At 40.0% G+C, this 8,880-nt stretch overlaps 1 long non-coding RNA gene across 1 annotated transcript; it reads right to left on the bottom strand.

Moving 5' to 3' along the window:
* Nucleotides 1–5,891: 5,891 nt before the first annotated feature.
* On the bottom strand, nucleotides 5,892–8,489 carry LOC112586095. Its single transcript, XR_006552583.1, has 3 exons — nucleotides 8,394–8,489; nucleotides 7,324–7,421; nucleotides 5,892–6,799 (listed from the first exon to the last, which is right to left on the bottom strand). It is a non-coding gene; the product is annotated as an uncharacterized LOC112586095 (long non-coding RNA).
* Nucleotides 8,490–8,880: the final 391 nt, after the last annotated feature.

Here is an 8,880-nt window from a genome sequence, read left to right as displayed (position 1 = left end):
TCTGCCATAAGGGTGGTGTCATCTGCATATCTGAGGTTATTGATATTTTTCCTGGCAATCTTGATTCCAGCTTGCGCTTCATCCAGCCCAGCATTTTGCATGATGTAGTCTGCATATAAGTTAAATAAGCAGGGTGACAATATACAGCCTTGACGTACTCCTTTACCAATTTGGAACCAGTATGTTGTTCCATGTCTGGTTCTAACTATTGCTTCTTGATCTGCATACAGATTTCTCAGGAGGCAGGTAAGGTGCTCTGGTATTCCCATCTCTTGAAGAATTTTCCAGTTTGTTGTGATCTACACAGTCAAAGGCTTTGGTGACATCATGGAAAACCACCAAACTAAAATGGCAGAATGAAATATAAGGATAAAGAAATCAAGAGATAAAGAGCAACTAGAAAACAAAAGATAAAATATCACTATAAAATCTTATTTATACAATCACTCTTAATGTAAATGGATTGAATCACCAATCAAAAGACATAGATTGGTTATATGGATTAAAAAAAAAGACCCAAATATATGCTGCCTCCAGGAGATTCATTTCAGCACTAAAGACAAACATAGGTTCAAAATGAAAGGATGCAGGATAATAATTCAGGCAAATGGTAGTTAAAAAAAAAAAGTGGGTGCAGCCATACCCACATCAGACAAAACATAGTTTAAGCCAAAAAAGGTAACAAGAGACAAAGATGAACTTATATCATAATAAAGGGGACAATCCATCAAGAAGGCATAGTTATAATATTAATATATGAGCATGTAACATAGGAACTAACATGTATAAAACAATTATTAACAGATTTAAAGTGAGAAATTGAAAGCAACATAGTAATAGTAGGGGACTTTAATACTTCAATTACATCAATGGATAGATCATCCAGACAGAAAGTAAACAAGGACACAGTGGCCTTAAATGAAACATATGCCAGATGAACTTAGATCTGTACAGAGCATTGCATCCAAATGCAGAATACACATTTCTCAAGTGCACATGGAACATTCTCAAGGATGGAGTGTATGTGGAGACACAGAACAAGTTTCAACAAATTTAAGAAGATTGAAATCATAGCAAGCATTTTTCCAATTACAGTGGTACAAACTAGAAATCAACTACAATAAGAAAACTGGAGAAATCACAAGTATGTGGTGACCAAACAACATGCTCCTGAACAACCATTGTGTCAACGAAGAAATCAGGGAAGAAATTTAAAAGACATGAAGACAAATGAAAATGAAGATGCAACGTACCAAAATTCAAAATGCAGCAAAAGTACTACTAAGAGAGAATTTTATAGCAATCCAGGCTTACCTCAAGAAAAACTTTAAGCAATAATCTAACTTACACATAAAGAAACTAGAAAAAGAAGAACAAACAAAGCTCAGAGGAAGTAGAAGAAAATAATAAAGATCAGATCAGAAATAAATTCAAATAGAGACTTAAAAGGCAACAGAGACGATCAACGAAACTAAGTGCCAGTACTTTGAAATGAGAAACAAAATTGACAAACCTTAAACTAGACTAAGAAAAAAAAAAGAAGGCTCAGATAAATAAAATCATGAATGAAAGAGGAAAGGTTACAATGGATTATAATGGATTTTGGTTACCACCAAAATACAAAGAATTATAAGAGAATACTATGAGTAGTTACATGCCAACAAATTAAACAACCTAAAAGAAATGGGTAAGTTCTTATTATAATGCAACCTTTCCAGACTGAATCTTAAAGGGAAAGAAAGCCTTAATAGACTGATGACTAGTAAGGAAATTTAAACAGTAATCAACACTCCCCAAAAGCAAAAGTCTAGGACCAGATGCCTTCACAGATGAATTCCACAAACATTCGAAGAAGATTGAATAGCTAGCCTTCCTAAACCCTTCCAAAAAACTAAAGAGGCAGGAATACTTCCTAACTTATTTATTTTTTTTTTTTTTGAGGCCAACATGACCTTAATACCAAATCAGACAAGGACAATACACACACACACACACACACAAATACAGGCTATTATCACTAATGAACACAGATGCAAAATTCCTCATAAAAAGAGGAGCAAACCAAATTCAGCAATACATTAAAAGAATCATATATTATAAGCCAATGAGATTTATCCCAGGGATGCAAGGGTGTTCAATACCCACAAAGCAATCAATGTCATAGACACATTAACAAAATGAAGGATAAAAAATCGTATGATCATCTCATTACATGCAGGAAAAGCATTTAACAAGATTCAATCCCCATTTATAAGAACTTATTATAATAAAATATATGGGGCTTCCCTAATAGTTCAGTTTTGGTAAAAAATCTGCCTGCATTGCAGAAGACCCTGGTTCACTTCCTGGGTTGGGAAGATCTACTGAGGAAGGGATAGACTACCCACTCCAGTATTCTTGGGCCTCACTTGTGGCTCAGCTGGTAAAGAACCTGCCTATAATGTGGGAGACCTGGGTTCGATCCCTCGGTTGGGAAGATCCTCTGGCGAAGGGTAAGGCTATCCACTCCAGTATTCTGGCCTGGAGAATTCCATGGACTGTATAGTCCATAGCATCACAAGAGTCAGACATGACTGAGTGACTTGCACTTCATAATAAAATATATATAGAATGAATGTACTCCAAAGTAATATGGTTACATATGACATACCCACAGATAACATCATACTCAATGGTGAAAAACTGAAAGCTATACCTCTAAGATTAGGAATAATATAAGGATATCTACTCTTGCCAACTCTTATTCAACATAAGTATTGGAAATCCTAGAAAGAGCAAATTGGCAAGAGAAAAAAAAAAGTTATCCATATCAAAAAGGAAGAAGGAAAACAATAGTAATTTTCAGATGACATGATTTTATATATAGAAAAGCCTAAAGACTTCACCAAAAACTACTAGAAAAAATTTCAAAAACCCATAAAATTGCAGGGTACAAAATCAATATATAAAAACCTGTTGCATTTCTATACACAAACAAACTAGCAGAAAGAGAAATTAAGAAAACAATCTAATTTGCAATTGCAACAAAAAGGATAAAATAACTAGGAGTAAATTTAACCATGGAAGTAAAAGACCTGTGCACTGAGAACTGTAAGGTATTGTAAATAATGCAAGTCAGCAACAACAAAAAGCAAACCAGCTGATTAAAAATTGGGCAGACCATTTGAAGAAACATTTTTCCAAAGAAGACATACCGATAGCTGACGAGCACATGTAAAGATATTCATCACTAATTATTCAGTTCAGTTCAGTTCAGTTCAGTCGCTCAGTCATGTCCAACTCTTTGCAACCCCATGAACCGCAGCACGCCAGGCCTCCCTGTCCGTCACCAACTCCCGGAGTTCACTCAAACTCATGTCCATTGAGTCGGTGATGCCATCCAGCCATCTCATCCTCTGTCGTCCCCTTCTCCTCCTGCCCCCAATCCCTCCCAGCATCAGGGTCTTTTCCAATGAGTCAGCTCTTCGCATGAGGTGGCCAAAGTATTGGAGTTTCAGCTTCAGCATCAGTCCTTCCAATGAACACCCAGGACTGATCTCCTTTAGGATAGACTGGTTGGATCTCCTTACAGTCCAAGGGACTCTCAAGAGTCTTCTCCAACACCACAGTTCAAAAGCATCAATTCTTCGGTGCTCAGCTTTCTTCATAGTCCAACTCTCGCATCCATACATGACCACTGGAAAAACCATAGCCTTCATTAATTATTACAGAAATGCAAATCAAAACCACAATGAGATAGTACTTCATGCCCCTTAAAATGGGTATTATCAAAAAAAAAAAAAAAAAAAAGAAAGAAATAAGTGTCAGCAAGGATGTTGAGAAAAGTGCCAGGAAACAGATAATAACTTCCTTATTCTCTTCATTTTTCTGAACATAACTAAAATAGTGCATGTTGCTGTCCTAGGACATTTGTTAAGTCTGAGCTCATTAGGGGAACTATAGTTGGCATGACATAATACTTAAGGTCTTAGGTTTAGAGATAGATTGCCTCCATTTAAATCCTGAGTCTATCGTTTACAATTGTGAGACACTGAGCAAACTAGTTCACTTTGTTTCCTCATCTACAAAAAGGAGTTGATGGTGTCTGCTGTACAGGGCTTCTGTGAAATTCTAATATGTAAACATGGAAAGCACTTGGCTCGGGATCTAGTCATTCACACAGGAAAATAGCTGAGAAAGGATCCAGGAAGACTGCTTATGCCCTCAGACATTTGTGTACAGCCAAGCACAGAGCATGGGAAATATACAAAGTGCACTTGAAACAGGAGCTACCAAAATTGATAAGTAAAATTGTATGGGTTTCCTTAATATTAGCTGGATTATATTTGTGATAGAAATGTGGTGTTCATAGGTCTGTTTCTGAATCCAAGCCCCACCTCTTCCTGGGGAAAGTATCTACCTCAATATGTCCCTGTACTTGGCAAAAGCTAATCCCACCCCCACCTCTAGGCATGGAGCCCTGATTAGTTTAAGCCAGTCAGCATGTAACATCTACTAGTCAAAACTGATTGCCTACAGATGAACGTGTGGCCCAGGGGAACACTGAGATACAAGAAAATGTGTCTTGGGAACTTTGAGGAAAGACTATTTTTGCTTTTACCAGAAATCCATAGAGGATTTCTACCTTACTGCTCAGTATGTATATGGCCACTAGAAGCAGTTGAAAGTCATCTGTAATGCTTTAGGATAATAAAGCAGTCAAGTCACAAGTTACCTTGCTGAGCTGCTAGATCAAGCTTTATCTCAGACTTACACTAATTCTTTGATTTTACATGAATCAGTAAATCATTTTCCAGTCTTAACCTAGTCTGAATTAGGTTTCCTTTTAGTGGACACCCACAGCCTCTTAACTAATACAATGATAGATTAGTATTACCTCTTCAAAAGAAAGGGTATTGTTCTCCAAGAGGAAATGTATCTGTGTGTGCAGAAATCCATAAATGCCAGATTGTATCCATGAAGAAGCACACAGAGAAGCAGCTCATGTTGGTAAGGACAAAGACAGGGCTGAACGGACATGCTATGTTGCAAGTAAGTTAATCTATAGGCTGCCCAGTCAGAGGAAGAAAACGAGGCTTCATTTCTGAAACACATCACTATTTTTGTTCACTCGACTGCTGACTATTTCTGTAGAAGGAGAATCCAAGCTAAGCTTAAAATGACATCCAGACTGCCAGCTATATGAGACAGATGACTTCATGGGGCACATTGTCATGGCTCTATTTGGACCGAATGAAGAAGGGCTTTCAGGAGGAGTTCTAAAGGAATGGAAGAGGGGTTTTGTAATATCAATCAAGGAGAGGAGAGGAATCTGATTTTTTAAGCAATGACAAACAGGAGCAATATGCTTAAGTTACATACTGAAAAATCACTGTTTCGATATTCATAGTGCCTTGCTCCATCTGAATTACATTATCACATAGATCAGAGGTAAGAAATGTTCTACTGTAATAATCAAACACAGCTGTGGAGTAGGTGAGTACTGTGTGAATGGGAAAGGTGCTCTGGGCACCCTTTGGAATGGGGGGATGAGGCAGAGGCATCCAGGGTTGCAGCTGAGTCAACATTCAGCAGCCAGGACCAGGCTAATTGTAGGACCAGTCTGGACCCAAGTTGTCCTAAAGAGACTGCCAAGGAAAACAACCAATGGAGATGTTAGCCTATATACTTTGATGCAAGAGTTTAAAAAAAAAAAAAAGCTGAATTGCTTTTCTGGGACATCCTTGGCAGTCCACTGGTTAAGACTCTGTGCTCCCAATGCAGGGGGTGTGGGTTCAGTTCCTGGTGGGGGAACTAAGATCCCAGATGCTGCAAATCATAGCCTAAAAAAATAATAATAAATAAATTAAAAAGAAAAGTTGAATTGTTTTTCAAATGATGTGTGGGTGAGATTATGGAGTTGGAGTTTCTCTCCTTCATCAATCGGTCTTTGGTGTTGGGGTAAAAGGACTGAGTTCATGTACATGAAAAATTTAGAACAGAGCCAGCCCAGGGTAAGAACTCTATTAGTGGTTAATATTCTTCTTGTAGGACATACCATGTCAAATGCCAGAGAAGGAAGTCCTCTGGGCCATAGGCCTATGCATCACTGGGCTCCAGCCTGCACGAGTTCTCCAGATTTCTTCCTTGAGAATAGTTACTTGAGAAGCGCCAGCCCACTTCCTCCAAAGCCATCAGTCCACAGGCAGAGAGGTGAGTACAGATAGACGGAGAGGCATGTCGGGCGTTACAGAAGGTCACTTTTTTCCAAATCCATTAAAGACACTGTCCATAGACCCTTACAAGGCCCAAGAGCTTGGGCCTCTTTATCTTGCATGCTGGGAGTGCCCAGCAGGTACAGTGCTTCGTGTTAAGGCTGGAGGAGGCTGTGGGTAGAGAGGTCACGGACTCCATTTGTAGAATCAGTTCAACCTCAAATGTCCAGCTGGAATGGCCTTCTCAGTCAGTGTTACCTCAGTTCCCTCTAAGCATTAAAATCCTCCACAGCAAACTCCCGTAAAGTTCCCATGGTGAGGGGTCTCCCTCAGAGAGGACCTGGAAGCAAGGCAAGGTGGTAGCTGACTCACCTTGGCCAATCAGACGGAGGATGAGGAAAGATAAAACCAAGTGTTGCAAGCAAGGAGAAAGGCTGGAGGAAAGAAAGCAGCACAGAGTGGGACTGAATGGTGGTGAGGGGGTGGGGTTCAAGAACTGTGACCTTTACAGAAACACTCCAGCAGGATGGCTTTCTCAAGAGAATTTTATGAGTCAAGTGATCACAGTAATTGCATTTCACACAATTTGTCATGCTGGTAGAGATCTAGAAAAGAAGAAAATGTATACACAATTACACACTAAACATGAAGTTAGAATGCTTTACTTAGCCAGTAGGTTCAGGGTCATATTTAAGGAGTGAGAACTCCCACCCTCACCCTTTCCATATCACCTCCCACTGATGAGGGTACTTGGGGGCAAAACTTGCCTGCGGTGGTGGCCTGGCAGAAGTTGATAGAAGCCAGCAAACCTCTATTCTAGTTTATCAGATTCTATCCTGAAGCAGAATAGAACCAGAAGCCTCCATCTAAACAAGCTGTCTGTGGTGACTGCTCCCTTCAGAATTCCCAGGGCTTCCAGCTTGAGCCCATTCCCGAATCTTGGGACCTGCCTGGTTTCTCTGAAGCATGTTTCAGATCCTTTGTTAGGGAACAAAGGATCCTATTATTCCTGAGGGAACTCCCTATCAAAGAGATTTAGTAGAACTTTCTAGGGACTTTAAACCCAGAGCTGAAAGAAAATGGAGCTAAGAGAATAGATAGATTTCCAGACATTACAATAACAACTTACTCTTCACTCCCTCTTTTGGCATGTGGATGGGAGCCTCTGCTGCCTTTCTCGGTTTTGGTTACAAGGGAGCAAAAATAGCCCCCTCCCTCCATGTACAACTAAATTGGAAAAAAAGAAAAAACAAAAACCACTCAGAAGTGGGTTTTCCTTCTGGTTACTGCATGACTTTGACATAATACCTTGAGATAGAAAAACAGAAACTATGTATGTAGGACCAGGATCTGGGGACCAGTTATCAGGCCTTGCTGGAGAAGGTGGGTGTTATAGAAAGTCATGAGAGAACTGTACGAGGACCCAGACTTGGTGGTGAATTGGGATTCTAAAGTGACTTGAGGTAAGCATTATTTATGTGAAGACTGTACACCCCACCCCCAGATGCTGACACCAACACAGAGACAAGAACAGCAGGCAGCTACTCAAGGAGGGTTCCGGTGAGTCCTGCAGACCCAGGCAGAATTAGGAGATGCAGCTCCGGGTACACAGGAAAGGGGTTAACAGAACTAAGGGGACAGTGAAGAAAGAAAGCAGTTTTGAGGGAAAGAGTCCAGGAGGGATGCTCCTTGCTGGCGTGAAGGTGAAGAATACTCCACAAGAGATGTGCGGAGAATACAGGGCACCAGAGCCCAGGACAAACTGAATAGAATAAAGGAACCAGTGACACATATATAAAATAGATAATCTACAAAGACCTACTATATAGGCCAGGGAAATCTACTGAGTAATTTGTAATAAGGGAAAAGAATCTGGGACTTCCCTTGTGGTACAGTGGATAAGAGTCCAACTGCTAATGTAGGGGACACAGGTTCAATCCGTGGTCCAGGAAGATCCCACATGCCAAAGAACAACTAAGTCCATGTGGCACAATAACTGAAGCCCATGCCCTAGAGCCTGTGCCTGGCTAAACAGAGTGAGCATGAGGGGTAAGAAAGAATTTAGGAGGAGATTCTCAAGTCTGTAATACTTAAACTCTGACATGCTTACCGTACAAAATCCCAGTTTTCTGAATGCCTTATTCCTATAAACTTCTAGTGTCCCAGGTACAAGAAGAAAGGCCATAAAGGGATACTTACAGAAATCATCTGGTATCTTCACATACAGGAAAGAGGACCCAAAAAATTGATGTCCAAGCATGCTCCCTGCTATGTCCAGCTGGCACAGTGTACCCTAGGAAATTAAACACGTAGGTGAGGTCAAGACAGACATGTATGCCCTCTGCATGGAGTTCTGAGCTGGAAGATCTGGTGTAACTTTGAGAGCTTCCTTCTCCACCAGTAGGGAGCACTAAAGGAGATTCAAGTAAGCCCAAGGCTGAAGGCCTTTGTGAAATATTTCTCATGCTTTGAAATTGGTAGGTGGCCATGTCAAGCACTTTATAAATTAATTGAAACTATAGCAGTAAAACAAAGCCCCACAGCTAGCGAGAAGTTAACATAAACCTAACATATACAAGAAATCTAACATAAAGCAATAATTTTTAAAAAACAATTAAAACTCATATAGTCCTTACATTGTGCAGTGTTAATATGTTTAATCCTCACAATGCCCGTATATAGTAGG

The sequence above is a fragment of the Bubalus bubalis genome, chromosome 1 (genome assembly GCF_019923935.1).
Source record: "Bubalus bubalis isolate 160015118507 breed Murrah chromosome 1, NDDB_SH_1, whole genome shotgun sequence".
NCBI classification, from domain to species: Eukaryota; Metazoa; Chordata; class Mammalia; order Artiodactyla; family Bovidae; genus Bubalus; species Bubalus bubalis.
The sequence above is the reverse complement of the archived record's forward strand: the minus strand, read 5'-3'. Positions and strand labels throughout refer to the sequence as shown.